Source organism: Pinus tabuliformis, chromosome 8 (genome assembly GCF_031772625.1).
Source record: "Pinus tabuliformis cultivar Carrire ecotype Pingquan chromosome 8, CPIR1, whole genome shotgun sequence".
Taxonomy (NCBI): Eukaryota; Viridiplantae; Streptophyta; class Pinopsida; order Pinales; family Pinaceae; genus Pinus; species Pinus tabuliformis.
This window is the reverse complement of record NC_142294.1, coordinates 2047048843-2047072945: the sequence shown is the minus strand read 5'-3', so window position 1 is coordinate 2047072945 and position 24103 is coordinate 2047048843. Positions and strand designations below refer to the sequence as shown.

At 38.9% G+C, this 24103-nt stretch overlaps 1 pseudogene across 1 annotated transcript; it reads left to right on the top strand.

Annotated features, from left to right (window-relative positions):
* The first annotated feature begins 21420 nt into the window (after positions 1 to 21420).
* Positions 21421 to 23117, top strand: LOC149244677 (uncharacterized; annotated as a pseudogene). Its single transcript, XR_016246760.1, has 2 exons — positions 21421 to 21672; positions 21772 to 23117. The product of XR_016246760.1 is annotated as an uncharacterized LOC149244677 (transcript).
* The last annotated feature ends 986 nt before the right edge of the window (positions 23118 to 24103 follow it).

The following is a 24103-nucleotide window of genomic DNA, read 5'->3' as shown; positions in this document are numbered from 1 at the left end:
GGCCGAGGACAATTATAGCCTCAGTGGACTGACTTAAACAGCGGAATAAGGTAAAATAGGGCAATGTTGGGCTGCCGCAAGACTTTCCCTGGAGGCCGAGCTCTAAACGGAACTTGCCAGTGCAATTATAAATGGGCAGAAGGTTTACGAGGCTTTCCTGAAGTGAAGGGTTTCCAGTGGGTTTTAATGGAGTCTTCAAGCGTAGCAGAGTTGCAAATTGGGGAATTTCGCAGGCTTACAGTATGTGTAGTGGATAAAATGAAAGAACAGGAGCAAAAAAAGGAGGAGATATGACAAATACCTGTTTCAAACAGCACCGAGAGTGGACAAGCAGGTGCGAAAGTAGGCTATGAAGTCGAATTATAGGTTGCAGCAGCTAGTCTAGTTGATTTCAAGCTTTGTGAATGAGGAAATGAATAAAGCAGTGAACCGGATCCTTCAAATGAACCAATAGAATTGAACTATAACGGTCGCTTGCACGCCCTTTTAAGCAAAAAATGACATTTTGGCGCTTTTGTCACTTTTTCGGGATGACGTCAGCGTGACATCATCGGCAGGTCCCGGGTACGGATGGATGACATGGCAGCTGACGGGGTGCTGACGTGCCAATGCCACAGTGGCAGGGCGCGGATACAAAAGGGATGAGGTGGCGGCAACATGACACAGCAGCGGAGGCGAGGAGATGACGTCATGAGGGAAGACGTGGCGCCGACGTTACCCAGGGGAGGGCGGTTTGCAGTTTTAGGCGCACCGCCTTTGCGCGAAAGTGGTTTGGGAGGAGGGGGCTCCGCCACACCCGGGAGGGTGACGCGTGGTGGGAGTACGACGGGAAAACTGCCGAACTCCTGTAGGAATTTACAGGGTAAGTTCCTCAGAAAGAACACCAAAAGGACACCGCTCACAACCAGATCACAGATCAATACACCAGTATTTTTGACGTGGTTAAAACCCTCAAAGAGGGAAACAGTCCACGGCCTGCGCCAACATGGCTACTACAGGCAATTTATTAATCAAAGAATGAAAATTTACATAAGCTTCTCTCATGCACGGATTACACAAACAATGACCCTCCATGCGCTTTAAATAGAACTCATGGACCAATCGGGTGTTAAGCCACGGATCAAGTGTCGGTAATACCAAGGAGAGAGTGAACCATCGGATCACTACATATCGTGACCGTCGGATTGTAAGTTACAAAATGTACAACGGTAAAGAAACACACTTTACCTAACTCTATACCTAACTCTACACTAGACCAAGTTGAACTTAACTATATCCTATGTGTCGGAATATCCTAACATCCCCCCTTAAGAACAACTTGGGATAGGATTGAAGGATTTACAAATATGACACAATAGGAGAAGGAAGGAGGCACTAGAGCCTATCCCCCCTTAGTGACAACTTCCTGAACTCCAAGCATATATCGAAGTTTAGTGAACTTCGCCTCTGTGAGAGCCTTTGTGAAGATGTCTGCAACCTAATCATCTGTTGAACAATATTGCACTTCAAGAACATGGTCATGAATGAGCTTTCTGATGAAGTGCATGTATAGTTCAATGTGTTTGCTGCGCTGATGCTGGACTGGATCTTTGCATAGCTGAATGGCACTTTGATTATCACACCAAAGTGTGGTTGGATGCTGCTGCTCAAAGTCAAACTCTGATAGGATCTGACGAAGCCACAAGGCTTCCTTACTAGCTTCCACGGCACCACGATACTCTGCTTCTGCTGACGAAAGAGAAATGGCAGCCTATTTCTTACAAGCCCATGTAATAGGTCCTGAACCAAGAGTGAAGACATAACCGGCAGTAGACTTCCGATCATCAGGGTCACCAGCCCAATCAGAATCAGTGAAACCAACTAATAGAGGAGCTGCTTTGGCACTGCAATGAATCCCAAACTGTACTGTACCTTGAACATAACGAAGTATTCTTTTAGCTGCTTTCCAATGACTTTCACGGGGGTTTTGCATAAAACGAGCAACAAGGCCAACAACAAAGGAAAGGTCAGGACGAGTATGGGTTAAATACAAGAGTTTTCCTACAAGTTGACGGTATAAGGTAGCATCAACTTCAGGAGAAGTACAAGAGACTGAAAGTTTGACTCCAGACTGAAAGGGAGAAGGGGCTGGCTTACAATCTTCCATGTGAAAATGACGAAGAATATCACAAGCATACTTGGACTGGGAAAGGAAAATACCCTCCTTGGATTGCAAGACTTGAAGACCGAGAAAATAGTGTAAGTGTCCTAAGTCTGTCATTTCAAATTTCTTTTTAAGGCTGGACTTCACATGGTTTATAAGGTTGGGATCACTACCAGTAAGAATAAGATCATCAACATAGAGAACAAGGATGATAAGAGAGTTGCCCACTTTCTTGGTGTAGACAGTATTGTCAGAATAACACCTAGAAAAGCCAAATTCTAAAAGAAAGCTATCCATTTTGGCATACCAAGCCCAAGGAGCTTGCTTGAGACCATAAAAGGATTTCTTAAGTCGACAAACAAGGCTGGAGTCCGTTTGTATGAAGCCAATGGGTTGTTCCATATAGATTTCTTCCTGCAAGTCCCCATGCAAGAAGGCAGATTTAACATCCATCTGATGGACTTCCCATTTTAAAGAGGCAGCAAGGGAAAGAACAAGGCGGATAGAGTTCATTTTGGCAACAAGGGAGAAGGTTTCAGTGTAGTCAATGCCTTCAACCTGTGAAAAGCCCTTAGCAACAAGACGAGCTTTATGTTTATCAATTTTCCCATCTGGTCCACACTTGGTTCTGTAAACCCATTTACATCTAACAAGTTTGCGTCCCTTTGGTAGAGGAACAAGATCCCATGTATCATTTGCCAACAATGAATGATATTCTTCATTCGTAGCTGCTTCCCAATGTGGATGGCCTGAAGCTTCTGCAAAAGTGTCAGGATCATGATTTACTGGAGCTTGAGCCAGTAAAGAAGAGGCTCTTTCAAACTGAGAACGTGTATGTCGCTGATCTGTAGGGTCACCGGCAAGATCACCTGCTGCATCTCGAGTAGCACAGACCCATCTTGGAAGTTGAGGATCCTGAGAAGGTGGGGGAGGATTATCATCCTCACTTTCATCATCTGAAGAAGAAATGTTTTCAAAAGTAGAAGAGATAGGAAGAGGTGGCACATCAGCCGGACTAGGCTCGCAGGCCGATTTATTTTCATCAAATTTTACATCTCTTCTAATGATAACATTTTTGGACTTAAATGGAATAAGTCTATAACCTTTTACATCTTCAGAATATCCAACAAAAGTACATTTCTCACTCTTAGGTTCTAAAGCTTTATGCTTTGCATCTGGAATATGGGCCCATGCTTCACTTCCAAAAACACGAAAGTGACTTACATCTGGTTTAATGGAACTCCAAGCTTCTTCTGGAGTGATATTCTCTAGAACCTTAGTAGGAGTGCGATTGATTATATAATTTTCACAATTAATTGCTTCGGCCCAAAAACTAAGACTGAGTCCTTTAGATTGCAGCATACAATTAGCCATTTCCTTTAAGGTGCGATTTTTTCTTTCAGCTACACCATTTTGTTGTGGAGTGTATGGAACAGTATGTTGCATTTGAATTCCATTTTCGGTGCAAAAGTTGATGAATGTGTTTTTAACATATTCTCCACCATTATCAGTTCTTAGCTTAAGAATTTGATGTCCAGATTGTTTTTCAACAAAGGCTTTGAAGGCCAAAAAAGTGTTAAATACTTCGCTCTTGAGTTTTAAGAAGTATACCCAAGTGCGTCTGGAGAAATCATCAATGAAAGTTAAGAAGTACTTGCAGCCAGAGAATGAAGCAACAGGAAGTGGACCACATAAATCACTGTGCACAAGCTGTAAAGGGGCTGAGGCGTGCCAAGAGGCACGTTTGTCAAAACTGTCCCGATGATGTTTTCCGAGTACACATCCGGAACAAACACCATCTCTGCAAGATACCATAGGAAGACCTGTCACCATATTTTCTTTACATAGATGCTGAAGGGAGCGATAGTTTAAGTGACCAAATCGCTCATGCCAAAGTTTGCTCACTTCATCATTATGAGCAACAAATACTGAGGGAAGATTTGATGACCCAAAGTTGTGAAACTTATACAACCTTGTGGAATCATCAGCAATACCAGTAGCTAGAATCTGTTTAGGATCTCTTAGATCCTTGATTACAACATCATGAGGTGAAAATTCAACAATTTTACCTTCACCTGAATGAGTTATCTGATATACAGATAGAAGGTTGCAGGATAAGGTTGGAACACATAATACATCATTAAACTGACCATTATTATATATTTTTGGTGTTACAATCATTTAAAGAAGAAAACATGGCTTGGTTTTTGGCCATGTGATAAGAGGCTCCAGAATCAATGAGCCACTCATGAGAAGGAGAGGAAGAAGATACATTTAATGCATAACCAGACTGAGATGATTGACAATGACATGCAGAAAGTGCCATTCCGGAAGTTGAAGTTGAAGTATGCTCCACATGGATGTTATGTTTCTTCATTGCAGCTTCCAAGGCTTCCATCTTCTTAAAGCATTTAGATTCTAAGTGGCCATCTCGATTACAAAAGTTACAATGTCTATCAGTCTTCTTCCATTTGTTTTTATTGGTCTTATCATTTTGAGGCTGAGTTGGTTTAGGACCATTCTTTTGAGGATATGACTTCTTAGGATTCTTTGAATTTGGTTGCTGCTGGGCGGCTAACGCTTTCGTGGAAGAGTTTCCAGGATTAAGAAGACCAAGATGTAAGAGTTTTTCTTGTTCTCTTATTAAAGAATCACAAAAAGAGTCAAAGGAAGGGGCCTTGTAGTCTTTTCCTTGACAAATGAAAGCTTCCCTTGTAGAATGGAAGGTGGAAACAAATACAGAGTAGGCTGGTCCCAACTTAGTAAGGATGGAATAAATAAGGTTACTATCTTCTTTCTTAACCTTAACACCTTCCAAAAGATATCTAAGGGTCTTGAATTTGGACAAGAAATCTTCAATGCAAGAAAAATTATTAGGATCCAATGTAAGCAACTCATTTTCAAGTTGATGGGCTCTAATTTCATTTTTAATCCCAAAAACTTTAGTGAGTTTTTCCAATGCTTCATGAGGAGTCTCAAGTTCTGCAATATGGAATCTAAGATCAGGAGAAATAGACATCCCTATCAAACCACGTGCTTGATCTTGTCTATTTTCCCATTTTGCAGCCTTGTCTTCATCTTTTGGTTTCTTCTCTTGGTCTGTGGCTATTCTGTAGAGACCTTTACTTCTAAGTAAATCTTCCATGTAGGCTATCCATTGGAAGTAGTTAGTGCTGTCAAGAATGACTTGGCATGGACTTTCCATTTTTTTTAAAAATTGAAGCTGAAGATGCTAAAAGTAAGTGTTCCAATGGATAGATCTCAAAAAATTAGGCTGTTTTAAAAAAAACGGCTCTGAAAAAGGCTTCCGGATGAAGAAGTTATGGCTTTTTGAAAAAAAATTGTTGAAGTTGCCGGCAAAGTGCGCGAATGTGCGGGAATGAAAAAAAATCCGCCCCCACAAAATGGAGACTTGAACCCAAGACCTCTACTCTCTTAAAATAGCTTTGAACCAATTGATCTATACAAAATATTTGAGAGAGAGAGAGAGAGAGAGGGGGGGGCCTTGGTTTGCGTGCTTGCCTTCAGAAAGCACTTTTTCCCTACAAAACACAAAACACAAAACCCAACACGAATATGCAAAGAAAAACGAACCTTGCGGCTCGAAGTTAGCTTTAGCCAAAAAACTATATATTTTTAGAAAAAAATCTCAAAGTTAGCTTTAGCCGAAAAACTAAATATTTTTCTCAATGTTTCTGATTTTCCGAGATCACACTAAGGTGCAGGGAAAAGAGCATACGCATGAGAAAAATCCTTCCTTTCTGTTTCTGATTTGCCCAGATCGCACAGAGTCGCAGGGCAAAGAGCATACGCAGAGATGAAAGGTATAGATCCGGTTAAAAAAAAGGGCTAAATAAACCGAAACTGAAATAAGCAGAAAGAAAATAACAGTAAACTGCAAAAAACACTGTATACCTCCCGATCTGAAAAATGACGCAGCTAGGGCTACCAGAAACCTTTTCGCGTGAAACGAAAGGGGTTCCTCACTGGAACAGATGCTCCGAACGCAACAAAGTAGTCCTCTCAGCCCGAAAGCAGTCAGAAACAGCAGATCTAGGAAACGACAGCCGCATGCAGTTCTACCGACTTCATATTTGGATCACCAATGGACGCGGCCCTCAAATAGCTCTGATACCATGTAGGAATTTATAGGGTAAGTTCCTCAGAAAGAACACCAAAAGGACACCGCTCACAACCAGATCACAGATCAATACACCAGTATTTTTGACGTGGTTAAAACCCTCAAAGAGGGAAACAGTCCACGGCCTGCGCCAACGTGGCTACTACAGGCAATTTATTAATCAAAGAATGAAAATTTACATAAGCTTCTCTCATGCACGGATTACACGAACAATGACCCTCCATGCGCTTTAAATAGAACTCATGGACCAATCGGGTGTCAAGCCACGGATCAAGTGTCAGTAATACCACGGAGAGAGTGAACCGTCGGATCACTACATATCGTGACCGTCGGATTGTAAGTTACAAAATGTACAACGGTAAAGAAACACACTTTACCTAACTCTATACCTAACTCTACACTAGACCAAGTTGAACTTAACTATATCCTATGTGTCGGAATATCCTAACAACTCCCAGACGCTAACCCTTGGCATGTTAGCATGTGAAAAGACCCGCCCACCGTAGATCTTGGGCGCGCCAGATCTGACGGCCGACGGGACAGGTGAGATGGCGGAGGGTTAGTGACGGGGCCCGCGGCATTATATTTGTTTATTCATACGGCGGGAGGGGGGGGGGTTTTAACATTAGACATGGGGGTTTATGGGTTAAGCGCGCCAGAGGCGTTTAATGTTAAATCAAACGCTTTAAACGCCAACATTAATAATGAGCGCCTAAGAGGGTTGGGTGTTTATACAAAGGGGAGGACCATGGTTATTGTTTTAACCAGAGGTTAAAACAACCCCGGGTTTAGAACGCGAAGGGTTAATAGTGGTCCCAGATAGACTACTATTTCCCGGACTAAAAACATATGGCTATAGTGCCAAAGGGGGGGTATTTAATATATATATATATATATATATATATATATATATATATATATATATATATATATATATATATATATATTAGGGATTTCATATATTTTTAGTAGTAGATGGGGATGGGGATCAGTTAGGGAGCTATATAATAGGACTAGAGGTTAATATGAGTTTGTGAAATGAAAATGTAAGGGGGATTATGATAAACCTATGAAGTGATGATAGACATAGAAATTGTGTAGAAGATGAAAACATTTTTACACAAGAAATGTGGCTTCTTTTCATGAAGAAAGCCAAAACTTTGACTTAATGTTTCACAAAAATGAAAAGAAATGAGGACTTATTGGGCGGATCCCAAGGTCCTTTGGGGGTGTTAGTAAGGAACTTTGAGGGGAAGTGAAAGGAAATTAGACATGCTTCCAGAACTCTGCCATCAAAACACTGCTTTGGTACCTCTGCCACAGATGAGGTGAGCTTTCTTTGTCAAGGCCAAAACTGAAGATGATCTTGCTTCTGCAACCCCAGGCTACCTACCCAGCCTAACACATCTAGCATTTTTTGTTACTTCAGGAAGGGTGCACTTAGACTTGCAAACCCCGATTGCTTTTTTTTTCTTTTTAACTGCTCTCCTATCCAAAAACTACCCTTATTACTTCCAAGGACCCAGATTAAACAGTTGGGCTCCTTCATTCTCTACCTAGCTACTAACCTGTCAAGCTTAAACTGTTTGGACATATTTTCTTTCTCTATCTTCTAAGACAAGCAATTTAAACCTAGGGAAGCCAAGCTTAGGCTGTTTGGTTTTCCCTTAGCTAAGAAATCTTTCAAAAATGGAACTTTTGTAGCAAGAAAAAGATGAACATTATTGGCACTTCCACTGTCAATCATGAAATATGAAACCTGTTGCAACAGGAGGCTAACAGATTCGACCCCCTAAGTCACATTAAGGAAGTGGAACCAATGCAAACACACCAACATCATCAAAAAAACCCTCAGAAAAAAATTCAGCCACTCAAACAGCGTGTCCCTGGGTTCCATTATTGTTTTTAGTCTCTTGGGCCATAGTTGCTCTCATGCTATGGGAAATGGAATGACCAAAAACCTAAAGTCACTCTCACAGGCTTTCCTACTAGTGACTATGTACCCAAATTCTCAGTGTTATGACAGTGACCCTGGGATTTAGGCCCCACCTTTTCAGGCTCAAAGCCCAGGACTCTACCCATAATTGATCCATCTCTTCAAATCAGTAAAGTAATAGGGAAATCAAAGTACTAAATAAAATACTTGTTAAAGACCTTGAATGGATCCCTACTAGCCATGATAGGCATTTCGCTAAACATATCATCGACATGTAACCTATAGGTGTAATAATAGAGTTAAGTGTAGGCATCTCATATTGATATGAGAGTCTCTATGAACCATTGTTCCCTCATGCCATTTGTTTCATTATCATCTATTAGGTCATAGGCACATTATCCATTCACATACAAGTAAACACATGTTGAGAGCTATACATAGCTTCTATCATAAAATGTGCATATAACTAGCATAATAGGAACATAAGTACAATAAACATATCATCCATCAAATCCATAAATACATCAGTACCTTTACACATGAAAATCAAGGGAATGGATTTCTCATTAATGAATGCAATGAACCAATCGGAGATGGGACTACAATGTTCCACCCGACCGTAGAATGGCTAAGCCAAATCTCTCTTCCACCATTCACCCTCGTGCCATATTCTAAGCATGAATGTGGGATCTCATAAAACACATAAATCAAAACTCGTCCATGGCTTCTAGAGACCATCCACCTCAACCCATCAAAGAGTGATTCCACCTCACGGTCGAACATCACAAAACCATCATCATATCAGTCTCTATCCAAGCCTTCCAAGGCTCCAGGACCAGTAAATCTACCCAAGCTGGTACAAGGATGCAGAGCACTTTTCCAACCAAGGCTCCAGGACTAGTAACTCAACCCAAGCTAAGGAAACGTGAGAACCAACCAAGAACAAGCATTGAAAGTAAACCCACAATCACCATGGCTATCTACGAAATGGTAAGGCTAGACAATCCACTATCGATCTAGGAAATCCTCCATGTCAATGACAGATCACGACTAAGAAGCGACATGCATATGCCATGCATGCCAAAACTACTAAAGAAATCAAACATGCAACTTGGTACCTACAAGCAAATCTGATGTAGATGTTGATGTGAATGCCTTCTTGTGCTTCCCTGCTCTTCCTTTGTCTTATTGCTCCAAAAATCCAAGTATGCCACATCCTCCAAGAGTTCTCCACGAAAAATATAAGTATCCAAGATTATGAGAGAGAGATACTAATGAGAGAGAGCTCCAACATTTAATTAACAAAGTCTTCCTAACTAATCCTCAGAAGTGTTTTTATTAATGAGGCCTCTATTTTCTTCATTTTCCTCCTCACGTGCAACCTGTGACCTTTCACCTTCTTTTTCTCCTAATTTCCATTATTTTCATATTTAAATGTGCCAAACTACCTTTTTGCCTCTTTAATGCCTTAGCCATTTCCTTTTCCAATTTCGTTAGCCATAAACAACCAAATGAACACCCACTAGGATGTCTAGCCCATCATTCAGCTTGGAATACATGTCCCATCACTGTGGCCTTATATACTTTTAAATGTAATTTTCACCAGGGTTTTTATAGAACCCTCCCCCTTGGGGGAACACCATCCTTGGTGTTCAATGACACATATAACTAACAAGACTACTAAAAACAAAACATACTGCCCATGGAGCTTTATAACATAGCTCGTTGCAGTATTTACAATGACCACTACTGAAACATGACAAACATACCATTTACTAGAGCTTTATAACACACCTCATTATGGTATTTACAATAACCACATATACACATACACAACTTCTTCAACCAACAAATAACCATACTGCCTATGGAGCTTTATAAACTAGCTCGATACAATATTTAAAATAATATACACATATACACATTTTCTCAACCAACAAATAAAAGATACCATGCCTGTATCAATCAACAATGAATCTAGAGGCTCATACCTCCACCCTCAAAGTAGTACCACGATTCACCTCCTTCCTAGGAAGTCCACAATCCACTGCAAAGTCAGATCTGCATCCAATTTCTAGCACTATAATCTTGTGCCACTTGTCCTCTCACTGAACAGTTACCAACTCATTGTTCCAGGGTGCAATCCTAATGTGCATTTGATTCCATCTGGCAATGTTAATGACCAAAAAAAGTACATCAGTGACCTTCCCTTCTCTTCTACATAATCCCTTGAGAAATCTGGTCACCCTTTCCGTGCAGTGACTCACCTTCCAAGTTCCGCTGGCACCCCCATCCCGAGAAGTCCATTCCTTGGCAAGGCTTCCTCACATCGAAAGATACAAAAACCAAGGCATATACCTACCTCAACACATCATAATGATCATAGCATGCTCATGGAAATCAATGGACACAATTGGGTACCAATGTCCCACAATGGCCCTGCTCCTCAATTACTTTACCAGCATATTGTTGCATGTTCCAATTCTTTTCAATGATGTTGTTGATTCTTGCAGTTGATTTTAATCACCCAACCAGGGATTTCATCCATTCATGTACCAAGCACATAATTTCTATTAAATTTAAAATAAATTGAAATAAATTCACACCATACCTCATTGGTAGCTCTCCAATAAGGTACATTCGCAATCTTATTCGCTTCTTTTCACAACAAGTCAAACTACAATATTTGACCAAACCAACATGTATAAAAATATCTCATCAAGTTAGCTCAAAACATAACCATCATAGATCAAAATCATAAATCACATGTAACCATCATAACCAGAGTCATAATTCACATGTATCATCATATACCCAAATCACAAATCACATGCATAATAAAACTGAAATAATATATCGATACTTATCCTTTAATCGATCCTTACTTCTTCCTTTGTTCTTTCTGTACACACATCGGATCAACTGCCACACCAAACAAACACCCAGTGCCTTCTCCTCCACCAGGTGCACATACACATAGTGTGCATTACACACATACAACCACACACACCATACAACACCATGCAACACATGCACCTATACCTAACATACAACACATGCACCTACACCTAGTTACATATGTATACATGCACAATGTACACGAGAAGACATTCATCTACACACAATGTGAGACACCACAAAATGCATACACATACACCTGGTACACAACAAAGCTAATACAACTACACCCAGTGTACAACACCACACAATACATGTAATTACACCTAGTGTACAACACAGCAAAATACAAGTAATACACAAAGTACATCATAGAGAATACACATGTCACGATACCACAACTACAAAATGCACATACATAGTATCGCATGCCCACAACACAACAGTAAGATATGCACTCAATCCCACACGTACACCAGTACCACATGTATGAAGCACCACCTATGCAATGTGTGCACAACATCACATGTACATGACACCACCTAGACAACGTGTACACAATTCCATATGTACACTGCACCACTATACAATGTATATACAATACCACATGTACACAGTACCACACACATGACATGTACGCGACACTACATGTACACATCGCCACATGCACGACATGTACACAACACCACCTGCACACAATTCCACTTGTACAACATGTACACAACACAACATGAACACATCACCACTTGTACAATCATGCACACCACACCATATGTACAACATGCATGCAACACCACATGTACATAGCGTTGCATATCCAACATCTACATAGCATCATTATACATAGCACTGCATATCCAACATGTATATAGCACCATCTATACCCAACACTGAATATGCAACATTCATGCAACACTATCTGTACTACACAATGCACATAACATTACATAATCAACATGTACACAAACTAGACATACACCACACTGCATGCAAAAAACATCGTAGGTGTAACAAGTACAACATATACGATATATGCACAATAGTGGTACCACACATCCAAAACCACACTGACTCTTCACCAAGGAACCTTGCTTCTAGCGTCTTATCCATCCATTTCCTAACATGTTGTAGACCACAATGCTTTCATTTCACTGATGTATCCTTTGGTATAGCTCGTACATAACATAGACATAATATAATCATATAAGATCAACTCATAACCACATGTTACTGACCTCATATATTTTTCATGACTACTCTTCCCAATTGATTCCTCATAAGACCAGGAACCTCTTGATGCCATTCACCTTCATAAGAAATCATTCCTCCACAAAAACGATCCCTGACAATCCATCTCAGATAGTGACATAGAGACATGGATACACACACACACACACACACACATATATAGATATATAACTATCAACATAAAATAATCATCATCCTATCAGACAACAACATGCATACATACATACATACATACATATATATATAAACATCAACATGATCATGATCATAACATAACTACTAGATAACATAAGGTCTAGGTTAAGAGAACTTCCTTTATTCATGCACAATATCTAGAACAATCGTTCCCAATCATAGCCAAGGCATATGACTTCACAAATCTATTTACTTTACCTTATCAAGTTACCTTTATCATGTTTTCACTATTGATCCAGGTGGCTTCAAACATATGCAGAAACCCAAGGGGGATCATAAATGGTAAAAATTCAAAGTGGCTAGATTGCTCTCAAACTAGACCCAGATCGAAGTGCTCTTTGCCCTGATTCCAACGGTGTGAACGACACTCAAATTTGATCTCGTATGGAGAAGATAGAGCCAGTCAAAGTTGCAGTAAAAGTTGTGCAGTGGGCCACGTTTAGGTGTCCTACAATTTGACTGACATCGGAGCATGAAACCTTGCTCCCGAAAGTGGGCAAATTTGTTAGATGTTTGATTTGCCCAATGACCCTTATTTTCGTTAAAATTAAAAATAATCAATTTTTTTTATAAAAAATGAAAATAAAAATATATATACATTGAGGTGGTGGGCCATGACCCTCGTCACCCCCCGAAACCATATGTTAAAAACAAATTTTAATTAAATATAGGCTGAGAGGCCATGACCCCCGCTTAGACCCAACCGCAATGGTAAAACATATTATGTTATAACAATGGGCAGTGGGCGGGCCACATCCGATGGACCCAGCCCATGCCACCCCCACTCATACGCCATATGTTAATAGTTCTGGAGGCGACAGGGCTTCAACCCGCCCAGCCAGCCTGGCCAGCCTGCCACCTGGGAAACTCCACTTAAATGGTTACAACAAACGTTAAAACACCAACACCAACTATATAACAAAAACAAAATCGCATTACAAAAATACAAGGCATTGTGTATATTTTGGTGGGGATGGGATTTGATCCCCTGACCCCCCTGCCTCAAACCCACTGCCCTAACCAACCATCCAACGACCTTTGTTGATTACTCTATTAAGAAAATATATATAAGACATTTCTCTGTAGTGTGTCGGGCAGTAGAGAACATAATGGGAGAGTACAACGGAATGAAGAACACCAAATGCAGTTCTGTGTAGTGGAACGATGCCCAGGTAGAACCATGACGCAGTTTCATGAGGCAAAACCTTGACACCTTTTTCGAGATGAGGAATATTCTTTTAAGGTCAAAGATTCCTTGGGAGGTAAAATTTCATTTGATTAGAGTGTAATCAAGTTTACAATCAATTTTCTTAGATTTTTGCAAGGAACACAATGGCGAGGTCAAATTTTCCTTTTGAGTGGCAGATTTGCAAATTCCCAGTAGAGGATAATCTTTGAGAATCTTGAGGGAATTTTCCATATTCCTTGGAGGCTAAAATTTACTAGATCCAAAATGCAGCCAACTTTCTACTCATTCTTCTCAGAATTTCACAAGGATCTCAATGGTCAGATCAGTTTTCTAATTTGAGTTGCAAATCTCTAGTCAACCCAGAGGAGCGAATCTTTGGAGAATCACGGGGGAATCTAAAAGATTCCTTGAGGCCCATATTTTTCCAGTGTTAGAATTCGACAAATAGATAGTCAATTTTACACCTCTCGATGACACAAATTCATTAGTGCAGTTAGATTTTGCATCTGAGCCTTCTATTTTTTTAGACATTGTACAGATTGGAGTGATAGTGTCATATTTCAAAATGTGGACAGTCGATTCTATGTTATTCAACGCCACGCTTTCAATGGTGCATTGAGATCGAACACTTGAGTATTATATTCTTTAACCAGCATCAAAGTTGAGGTAAATGAAGTGTTGTTGTCATGTACTTCTTTGATAATTTGTTGTGAGATGTATTATGTTGTTTTGATTCTTGCTTGATGTATGATGCGAAATCCTTGTGTCTATTTCATGTTAGACGTATTCATCATGGATTGTTATGTATGTTTTGATTGAGATCCCTTTGTTTCCATGATGGTGGGATACTCATTTTCACCATGTGTGTTTTGGTTGAGATCCCCTTTATTGCCATGATGGTGGGATACTCATTGTCACCATGTGTAAGATTATGTCATGCTAATAGGAGGTCTATTGTGAGTGATAGTTCCTGTAGGGGAATGTCTCGTGGGAAGATATTCCCACTCATGTAGAGTGAACATGTCCTTGTATGACAGAAACCATAGTCCGTGTACATATTCACCATTTTGAGCACTGAATGAAGTGACCAACACCATCTTGACACCAGGCCTGGAGATGTAGTCCACACTAAACGAACTCCATTATCAATGTCTCTTATTTATGATTTTTTGATTGTCATTATGTTTCCATTTTCTTAAGCATGCATATATGTTCATTTATGCTCTGTTAAAATTCAATTCTAACCACATCATGGGAGTAAAACATCTTGGTTAAATCCAGGAGTTGAGTAAACTCGCATCAAGTTTGGTATCAGAGTGATCTTTGCATGGATGTGAATTGCGAGCGTGAACAATGGAACATGAATAAATGAAGGATGACAAAGAGATGTATGAGACTATGCTTAGAGTGTCCAAAAAGATGGACATAATGTATGAAGCTCTACAAGAAGAGACAGAGGAAAAGCAGTGATTACAACTTCAGTTGTGAGCCATAGAAGAGGCCCTAGAAGAGCTGAAGCACAACAACCAGAGTCTTTAAGTAGATAACGTTGAATTGAAGATGCTTCTATGAGAAGAGAAAGAGGAGAAATAGAGGTTGCTATGACAACTGCAAGCTAAGGATGAGGCCTTGGAAAAGTTGTAGTGTGACCCTTGTGAGGTAAAAAGTAATTCTCAGCTTCATGTATGTTTCCAAATGATGATTTTTCTATTTTTGAAAATCATACCAAAGGAATTGACTTGAAACTACTGAAGAGAATGGGGTATGAAGGAAAAGGCTTGGGTATTAATGGCCAAGGCATTGTCAACCCCATAAAAGTAGAGGAATTAACCCGTCAGGCATGACTTGGGTATGTCGGGAAGGAAGTTGGGGAATGTGCCAAGATAGCCAGTGAACCACCAACAACAAATGACGAGAAGCCCTCATTAGTTCTTTCCAATTCAATAGTGGAGGTAAAATATATTGATTTCCCTTCAGTTTTGTCTTCACATAGTATAATTTCTGTTGGAAATGTGGAGATACCAATTATAGGGACAAACCTGAGCCTTCTTACCAGGATGAGGTATAAGGAAGAAGAAGAACTTGGTGTTAATGGCCAAGGCATAACTCATCCATTGGACGTCACGCAAAAACCTTGATTTGCAGGCTTGGGTTACACCGAAGGAGAATGATCAAGGGTGTTGGATACTTTTGAGACATTGTTGAAATTTTTGAGGAAAGAGAATGACGGGAATACAACACCATCATCCCATGCAAGTGCCCATTACACAGAAAGAGCTAAGGCAAGCTCTCATGGCCATAATTACACTAGAGACAATAAGGAAAGCTATAACAAGTTTCAATATTTGAATGTTCATTTTGATTACAATCATGTTGTTAACAATGGAAATAAATCATGGCATCAAAAAACATGTACTTTTTGTGGTTTACATAACCATGTATTTGATGAGTGCTAGAAGAGAATGGCAGCACAAAAGAGGATGAGGTGTGAAAGTCCTTCTCCACAACAAAGAAAGAATCAGGTTAAGCAGATCTGGAGGAAGAAGACTTATTACAGTTATTGCGACAAAGGTGGCCATCAAATATCCATGTGTTGGAGGCTCCATCTAGAGTAGTGCCTTAAACACAAAGCATATGTGCATGAACCAGGTGAAACAGTTGTTCGACCAGCGAATGCGCCACAAGGAGATGATCCACTCACCTTAATAAGTGAGAGATGGTTTTTTTAGGTGTGGTAGAGTGTCTTGGCCTTAGTTTTGTAAATCATGTGTTGTAGTGATGATGTGTTTTCCATCACTTGTTGAAGCAAAAATGATATGTTGGCCTTGTTTTGATAGCTAAGGTATTGTTTCCATTTTGATGTAAACTTGACCACTGAGTATGTGTTATAAACTCGTGGCAAGTATGGGATGCTTGGGTCATTAGTTGGTCATGAAAATTAAGCATGTAATTTGGAAAAAGAATGTACTACAGGGTTGCAGGGGATGCATGTGTCGACTCATCACTTATGGCTCTGAAGGAAAAAGATGAAGGAGAAGGAAGGGTGACTTATTAGATGCTTGTGGTGTAGACAATGTACAAATAAGTTGTAGATTATTTTTCATGCTTTTGGAGGACCAAAAGCTCCTTAGTGGGGAGGATTGATCCATATGGCTCCAAACACATGCAAGAACCCAATGGGGCTTAGAAGTGGTCAAAATTCAAAGTGGTCAGATTGCTCTCAAACCATCACCAGATTAAAGTGCTCGGCTCCCTAATTCCAAAGATGCAAATGACACTCAAATCCGAGCTCGTATGGAGGAGATAGAGCCAGTGAAATTTGTGGTCAAAGTTAGGCAGTAGGTGAGGTTTAAGTGTCCTACAATTTGACTGATACCAGGGCATGAAACCTAGCTCTAGAAAGCGGGCGAATTTGTTGGATGGTTAATTTTCCAAATGACCCTTATTTTTCTTTAAAATTAAAAATAATCATTTTTTTTTATAAAAAATGAAAAAAAAAATTATATATATATATATATATATATATATAGAGAGAGAGAGAGAGAGAGGTGGCGGGTCGTGACACTGTCACCCGCCCCCCCCCCAAACCATATGTTAAAAATGAATTTTAATTAAATATAGGTTGACGGGCCATGACCCCGCCGGCCCAAACCAAAACGGTCAAACATATTATAATTAAAACATATTATCTTATAACAATGGACAGTGGGCGGACCACATCTGGTTGACTTAGCCCACGCCACCCCTGCTCATATGCCATATGTTAACAGCTCCAGAGGTGGTGGGGCTTGAACTCTCCCGACCAACCTAGTTGGCTCCCCACCCAGGCGTTTGCTCCCCACCCAGGCACCTCCTATTAAACAGTTACAACAAATGTTAAAAGACCAACACCAATTGTATAACAAAAATGCAACCGCACGGTAAAATATAAAAGGTGCAGCGTATATTTTGGCGGCGGTGGGATTTGATCTCCTGATCCGCCTACCTCAAACTGACCACCCTAACCAACTAGCCAATGGCCTTTGTTTATTACTCCGTTGAGAAAATATATATAAGATATTTCTCCGTAGTGCGTAAGGTAGTGGAGAACAGAATAGGAGAGCATGAAGGAATGAAGAATTATGAACAGAGTTCTATGTAGCATAACCATGGTGGAACCATGACATAGTTCCAGGAGGCGGAACCTTGACATGTTTTTCGAGATGAGGAATATTCTTTTGAGACCGCAGATTCCTTGGGAGGTAAAATTTCATTTAACCAGAATGTAATCAAGTTTACAGTAACTTTTCTTAGATTTTCACAAGGAACACAATGGCAAGGTCACACTTACCTTTTGAACAACAGATTTGCATATTCCCAGCAAAGGAGAGTCTTCAAGAATTTTGAGGGAATCTTTTAGATTCCTTGGAAGCTGAAATTTCCCAGATCTAGAATGCAGCCAACATTATACTCATTCTTCTAAGAAATTTTCAAGGATCTCAATGGAAAGATCCTTTGTTTGATTTGAGTTGCAGATCACCAGTCAACTCGGAGGAGGGAACCTTTGGAGAATCATGGGGGAATCTAAAAGATTCCTACAGGCCCAGATTTTGCCGATGTTAGAATTCGACAAATGGATAATGGATTTTACACCTCTCGACGACAAAAATTCAATGGTGCAATCACTTTTTGTAGTTGAGCCTTCTATCTTTCAGCCATTTTCTAGATTAGAGTGATGATGTCATATTTCAGAATGTGGACAGTCGATTCTATGCCATTTGACGCCATGATTTCGATCGTGCATTCAGATCTAGTAGTTGAGTATTCTATTCTTCAACCAGCATCAGAGTTAGGGTATATGAAGTGTTGTTGTCATGTAACTCTTTGATCGTTTTCTATGAGATGTATTATGTTGTTTTGATTCCTGTTTGATGTATGATGCAGAATCCTTGTGTCTATTTCATGTGAGATGCATTCATCATGGATTGTTATGTATGTTTTGATTGAGATCCCTTTGTTTCCATGATGGCAGAATGCTCATTATCACCATGGGTGTTTTGGTTGAGATCCCCTTTGTTACCATGATAGCGGGATACTCATTGTCTCCATGTGTAAGATTATGCCATGTTGATAGGAGGCCTATTGTGAGTGATAGTTCCTATAGTGGAATGTCCTGTGGAGAGACTTTGCCACTCATGTAGAGGGCACAGGGCCTTGTATGACAGAAACCATAGTCCATGTACATCTTCACCATTTCTAGCATTGAATGAAGCAACCAGCACCATCTTGACACTAGGCCTGGAGACATAGTCCACACTGGACGAACTCCATTATCAATGTCTCTTGTTTATGATTTGTTGCTTATCATTATGTTTCCATTTGCTTAAGCATGTGTATATGTTCATTTATGCTTTGTTAAAACGAAATTCTAACCACATCACAGGAGTAAAAGATCTTGGTTAAATGTGGGAGTTCACTCCACTCGGATCAACTACCACCATCTATTTACCAAAATGGACCCAACTAGTCCAACCGACCGTCATAGTCTTACCTTCCGCTACACTTACTCATGAACAAAGATTCATCTGAGTTCTTACATTACCTGTTAGGTACCACACAACTCTCCTCAAGCTCCATGAAATTTCCTTTTTCCAAACAATTCCCAAGACTCAAAAAATAAAAGGAAAAACAAGAAACAACTAAGAAGCAAGAAAAAGAAAACCATTGAAACTAATAACAATATGACACCACAAACAAAGTGGCATGGCCATGCACTAAACATAACAAAACTACAAATCAAGCAGAATAAAATCACAAAATACCCAAGGCACAAGACTAACAATAGACACCATGAATCAATCCCCATGGTTCCTAATGCTTCCAAAGGAAAGCTCAACCTGAGCCTTCTTCAAGATTTCATGGAAGTCTCTTTGCCATGCATTCTACTGCGTCATATTTCCATAAACACATAATTGTTAGTGTATAAATAAACATAACAATACACCATTTATCTTACCTTGTTTTTCCAAGCACACTGCTTGCAATTGAACACATCCACACCATCTCTCAAGGGACTCCGAGTATAGATATTAACAATTATCTATACTGATATATATATATATATATATCTATATATATCTATATATATGAGTATAGATAATTGTTCTTTCACCACATAGATGTACATGAACATGAGGCCACTTATACCCAGAACTTTACACATAATTCCATTTATTTTATATTCACATAAAAATTCCAAATATTTTGAATAGGAAAAAAATTTATTGAGTTGAAAAGTTTATTTTATAGTTTAGTGTGAAGGTTATGCATAAGTATATTAGTCTTTCTTAAAATAAAAACAAAATATTTTCTAAATAGAAAAATAATGTTGACTATAATCAAAAAGGAAAAAAAATGTTATACATATTTAATTAATTGTTTAAATGACCTAATATAATTAAAAGTAAAAAAACATGTGAATAAAATGTTTAAACCTTATACTTTTCAAAAATATTTTAAATCCTGCTATCAACTTCACATAAAAAAAAAAAAAAAAAAAAAATTGTTAAAAGAAAATATTTTAATGTTGTATAGAATAAAATATATAATGTGAGTTATAAAGAAAATGTTTTAATCTGAATTAATTAACACTGATGTATACTTAAAAATATGTTCATAAGAAAAAAAACTAATTTAATGTGCTCTAATAAAATGACTCAATACATATTTTTTTGTAATCTTTATAACATTCAAAAATACAGTTTAAACAATAAAAAAACTACACATTATTTTTGCACTCTAAAATAAATTTGTACCTAAAAAAATTTGATCTCTACACTCATATTAGATCCATGCTTAAAATAATATTATGGTCTCTACATTCATATTAGATCCATCCTTAAAATAATATTATGGGACAAAATCCTTAAATGGATGGTCAAACGTCATAAACAATAAAAAATTACACATTATTTTTGCACTCTAAAATAAATTTGCGCCTAAAGAAATTTGATCTCTCCACTCATATTATATCCATGCTTAAAATAATATTATGGGGCCAAACCCTTAAATGGATGGTCAAAAGCCATAATTCTTAACTGGACATAGACCCACCATTGTTTTTAGTACAGGTTTTTTTGGAAGCTTTTCAGATAGGTTTTTCTGATCTAATTTTTCTAAAAATCTGACAAATTTTTATTGAAATAACACAAATTAAAATTTACCTCAATTTTTTTTGACCAAATTTTAACCCTAGAAACACAAATTAAAAATTTACCTCAAATTTTTGGGCAAATTCTAACACTGAAAAGCCAAAAAAATCACGCTGGAAACAACTCCAAAATAATTTTGCAAAAAGTTACGGTGTACCAGACTGACATACACCTTCACACCTTCACTTTTGAGTATGCGCAATATTTTCCAAAGCGACGTTCACGGATGGGTATTTGCCTCCAAAATATCATTCTGAGGACGTGTCGGCTTGGTTCTCCACAGGAAAAAAGTTGAGTTTGAAGACTGGTAGCTTCACGGCTGGCTGGTTGTGGTTGGGTAGTTGGTTACACCTAAGAAGTAAGCCTAGATTATGATAAGGCTCCCCACATGCGCAGAGGCAACCAGATCAATATAATAGGGAAGCATCCAACCGACAATGCTGGGGAGTTATTATATAGAGTTTGTTATTATCCGATAGCTCAGTCGGTACAAGCTTCGTTTTTACAGTTTACTTTCTTCAATAATTAACTGAACTGATCCCAAATTATAGTATGAAAGTCGGCCAAATCCTTGGTAGGTTACGGCGATCTCTGACACTCATCTACAATCACTATTGGTGACAAATTTGTCAGACTGCTTATAAAGCTGGTTTCCAAACCCAAAGGCATTCCAAGGACGTGAAGTCGGACCATATGAGACGACAATATGGTGGACCACGGAAGAGTTCAGAGGCACGCTAAGAGTGGAGACCGGTTAATTCAGTAGATTTTAGAGTTAGGTTTTTGTGTTTTTGGTTGTGGGATTAATCCATATTCGTCTGTATATGCCAGGGACGATAATAATGCATTGTGGAAGGATATCAGTGAAAGGAGAAGCGGAAGAAATAGCTGTCTCACCCAGGTCCAGGTCACGGCAGAAACATGGAAAGAAGTCGAACCCCTATTCCAGTGGAGGGCTTGACAAGTTTGGGAGTGTTTATGCCGAGCTCTCAGCCAAAAGACAATATATTGCGAAGAAGACTGGTGCGCCAGAGGCCCTGGTGAGGTTTGTGTATTCAAAGAACGGTTGGAGGCCGGTTGTGGTGAGACCAAGAGAAGAAAATGGGAAGAAAAACGTTGGCGCGGTTGCTTCTGGGGATTCGATTTTGGGATCTGAGGAGAAAATTAATGGCGAGAAGGACGGGAAATTGAGGAGAAAAGATAAAGGGAATGATATTAATGGCGTGTCTGAGAGTTTTCGGATTTCTGGGTTCCATGAGAGGAGCCATAGCCCATTCACGCAGTTGTTTCCGTTTCTCAAGATCACGGTCATCTGGTTTCTAGGTTTAAGTGCGATGTGGATGAGGAGGGTGGCCATTGTTGCTGACGCGGCCTTGACCTTGGTCATGGCGGTGGGCGGTGGGATGAGTATGGAGAAGTTTATTTTGAGTGGGGTTTCATACTTCACAACGCTATTTAGAAACACTATGGCAGGTCACAATGGAGGAGGTGTGGAAGAAATTGCAGAGCAGAAAGAGATCTGTAAGCTCAACAGAAGAACCTGAGATTGGGCCTTACTGTGAGTGCACCCGGAAGCCCTTTGAGAGCTCATCTTCATCCAATCGAGTTCTCGACTTCGGCTTCTCCAAAGGCTGTGAAACAGGGAACCATCGATCCGGAGCACAAGCATCATCACTCTAAAGCGAAAACATTCAGAAGGGTTGTGTCCATGGAAAATCGGCCCACCAGATCTGCAACACCGCTGGGCTCAGACAGTTTCTACAGGAGGCCCAGGTCGGCCATGGCTATTGATAGTAGTGTGGCTGCAACTGTTATGATCATCACATTGCTCTGTTTGGTCTTCTCCGGTCGGCTTTGTGCAATCTTCTTCACATCTCTGTCGTGGTATCTCCTGCCAGTGTTGGTACCACAACCGATGAGAGGGGTTAATAGGAATAATAATTGCAGGATGCTAGATCATCAATCCAATGAGAATATGAAGGTGATAATGGATGGATTGCTGGCGAGGGAGCACAATTGATAAGGTTACGTACGGCATGCGATGGTGAATTTAATAGTAAGATAAGGCATCGAGGAATAAATAGTGGATCTAGAGATTTGCAGAAGCCACCCGATTTGTCAACTACTGTAGATAGATACGACGGTAGCACGGATGCATATTTGCAGTGTCATCAATAGCGTGGCTCATGGATAAAGTCTGACTACATTAATGTCAATGTAAATAAGTTGTCGTTGATTAAAGTCAATGTAAATACATTGTAGTTGATTAAGCATTTTTCATGAAATTTACATTGTAGTTGATTAAGCATTTTTCATGAAATTAGTCGTGTGATTATGTTAATTTAAAACATTAGTTGTGCGATGCTGTCTGGTAGTGATCAAGCAAATGGTTAAAGTATGAAGTTTTTGGGTTGGTTTTTATGTTATAAGGTAATTGAAGGTGGTGGTTGTGAATGGATACTTGCATTTTTGTTGATTGAGCATAATTTGTGATGATGTTTATTTATAACATTAGCTGTGTGATGCTGTTTGGTAGTGATCAATCAAATTAGTTGTGTAATGATGTTGGGTAGTAATCAAACAAATGGACATGGTATGAAGATTTGTTTTGGTTGGGCTTATATTAAAAGTATTTGAAAGTTGTCTTTGTGAATGGATAAATGCAGATTATGCTTTTAGCTTTTTTATGATAAGATATTTAATTGATAACTATCAACATACAAATATCTTTATCTTAAAAATCTTAAATTTTCATACTCCCACATTTTATAGTTTCAATTTCATTTATAATTTATATTAACATTGAAACTTTTCTTAATAAAAAACCACAATTGTTTATTCCAAATTCCTATTCCTATTTAATTTTCTTTTGGTATCTATTTTAATTAATAGAAAATTTTACTATTTCTCTTTATTATGCTATGCAGTGCTCTATCTGTTATCCGTTTTAGAGTTTTTATTAAAAATAGTTTTGGAGTTTTTATTGGCATATTTTCAAGAAAAAATTCTTATTATTAATAATTAAAATTATAATTAAAATTTGATAACTCCAAATTAAAAATAGTTTTGGAATTTTTATTGGCATATTTTCAAGGAAAATTTCTTACCATCAATAATTTAAATTATAATCAAAATTTGATAATCACCACAAATTCAATTTTAA